Here is a 2,955-nt window from a genome sequence, read left to right as displayed (position 1 = left end):
GGTCCTTGCAATAAAGAAAGTTCTCTATCTTAGCCTTCCATATGGTCCAGTTAGAACCATTGAGACTGATCATCCTTAATGAGTCATCTTCCATAATTCAAAATCGATCTCACTCTAGTCAACCAACCTGAACTTGGCTTTGATACCACTTTGTTGGGAGCCGTTACACAAAACCTTAGGATCTAACCTCCCAAAATACCAGAATTATTGGATAATAAAGCAATGAAATAAATCAAAGCATAAATCACACGTTACAAGAGATTTTTACGTGGAAAACCCTCAAAGAATTAAAAACCACTGGACCTCGTCCAGAGCAACAATTTACTATGAAGTAGAACGTTACAACCGATCACAAGCACATATTGCTTAGATCAAACCTTCTTCACTCACGCAGGAGTGGATAAACAATAAGAGAATAATGAAAAAGAAGAGATCTCACCGATCACAAGGACATAGAAGCGCTGAGACGTCGACTGCGAAGTAGATCACCTCTACGAGTAGAATCTCTCTTCCACAGTCTTCCTCTCTCTCTCTCTCTCTCACTTTTGATAGCCCTAAATCCTTTAGCAAACCCTTGCAAAGCTTTATGAAACTCTCTTGCATTACCCTAAAATAACCCTAGGACCCCTATTTATAGTTTAGGCAACTCCCTTTCATACCTCTTGCGAAACAGCCTTAAATTTATGCAGTCCGCACCAAATCCGTACTGAATCTGTGTAACTCTCGACTAGTCGAGTCGGGTGCTCGACCGGTCGAGCGGCCCACTCGACCGATTGAGCCTGACCCTCGACTGGTCAAGCACCACGAGATTTGAAAACATATAGCTCGTTGGACTTTGAGTTGAGCACTACTCAACTGGTCGAGCGGCCCACTCGACCGGTCGAGCAATGCCCTTAACTGGTTGAGCAGCGTGGTAATGCCAAGGTTTGTAGCATTTGATCCGCACTATATGTCCTTTGAACTGAGGAAGAAAACCCTATCATTGTTCTATATGCCTTCTGTGGTTTCCCAACAGAACAAACCATTCATAAAGTTATTAACACTTTATCTTCAATGGTAGGCATTATCCCCTCTGTTATGTTTGGCGTGGTCCACCTTTGTTTTGAATCTACCTGATTTTTGGACTCTTGTCCTATTGTAAGCTTGAGAAACTGATGGACGGGGTGGATTTCTCACGGAAATCTCTGTGGACCCCACATGGGCACATGCAATTCTCTTCCATATCAATGCAGCCCCATCTCTTTCTTCTTCTACCGAATCAAGAATAGAGGACTGGAACTTCGCGGAGATAATTGAGAGAGAGAGAGAGAGAGAGAGAGAGAGAGAGAGAGAGAGAGAGAGAGAGAGAGCTGTGAAAATGGATGGACAGCTTGGATAATAGACATACATCACGGACATCACGGAGAGGCCCACAGAGCTTTTCCACCCGCTAGCTAGGTAATCCGATTCTTGGTTCTCCCGGAATTATTTGATAACATACATGGCTCGTAGTTTTCAAGTCTAACAAGTGGGGGCCATGGTTCTGTAATCTAGAATGTTGGTATGTTGATTTCCACCATGGAAAAATATAAAAGTCTCATTACTATGTATAAGAACATGGACCATTGTTTATTTCCGTTTTTTTATATTATCTTTGTAGGCCACAAATTGAAGGGTTAAGATTAAGATTATTTTATTAAGGATTTCAAGGCATGACACACAACTATCTAATGGCCTGGATTGCCGAACCATATGCCTAACTTATTAGAATTAAGAACCTGTATCTACTCTGCAAAACTGCAGGCTTCCCACTCATGAGCGGCACTTTAGCTGGGTCCCACCCCACGATAACACTTCCCTGAGAGAAACGTTGATATTCTGTTAAAGGTTTGACCATAGGTTTGTATGCGGGGCATCAATGTGGCCTATTTTTAATTGACCCGTTAATGAGATCTAACTCACCCAGAGACGATATAAAAATGAGGTCGTGCACCATCTTCTTTGGGATAACCATTCCGAATCCACGGAACTTCTCTGGACTCCTCACAAAGACTCTTCGAATCCAAAAGGAAAAGAACAAGAAAATACAAAATAAATTCTATAAAATTTGAAATTGATTGATGAATGAAATAAATTAGTTCACGCCCCTTTAAATAGGGATACTAAGTAATGGGAGAGAAATCAGAATCAAACTACAACTAAAACTCTTAGAATTCACAACTTACTATAAATAGTAAACTTACTGTTTTATAGACTGTCGTGATGTCTACTAGTATGCAAGGTTTAGTAAGTGTCCTATTTGGCTTCATTCTCCTAAATATTCTATGCACTTTTCATGTTGGACACAACTCCTAAAGCCCAACGGATGAAGAGTTATAATCAAATTAAAACTTACTATTTATAGTAAAAACGTAATTAAAAAAGGGAAACGACCGTTGATCTGATGGTATTTCGCAAATCCGGCTTACGCAACCCCGCAGAGCCGGGTTGGGTGGCTAAAGTAGCTGAAAATCATATATTTTACGTCTGATAACTCATTTCGGATTGTGACATACGTTCGATTTAACATCCAATGGTCCGGATTACTTCTGTTGTCGACCGGGCCTTTTTTGATCTATCTTGACTATGAAATAGTCTGAGACCCGCTCTAAATAAAAAAATAAGCATGATAAAAAAATACAAGCATCCCATACAACCTCAAATATCAAATAAATTTATTATGAAATTCACTTATCTAGGCTTTTTTTAAAAATTTTTTTTTAAAAAAAATGAAGGTCAATGCACCATTTGCAGTGTGGTCCATTTTCATCATATTGATGTGTTGTTGCATTACTCATATGGGCATCAATGGGCTGGGTTTGGGCTAGAGAAGGCTACACCTGGGCCTGGCCTCACACTTAAGAGCCAAGGCCTGAGCCAGGCCAAGCCCAGCATAGGCCTAGCTTAGCAGCCCTAAGTCTGATTCCTGGCCCAAAA

The sequence above is a fragment of the Magnolia sinica genome, chromosome 18 (assembly GCF_029962835.1).
Source record: "Magnolia sinica isolate HGM2019 chromosome 18, MsV1, whole genome shotgun sequence".
Classification (NCBI taxonomy): domain Eukaryota; kingdom Viridiplantae; phylum Streptophyta; class Magnoliopsida; order Magnoliales; family Magnoliaceae; genus Magnolia; species Magnolia sinica.
This window is presented reverse-complemented; position numbering follows the sequence as displayed.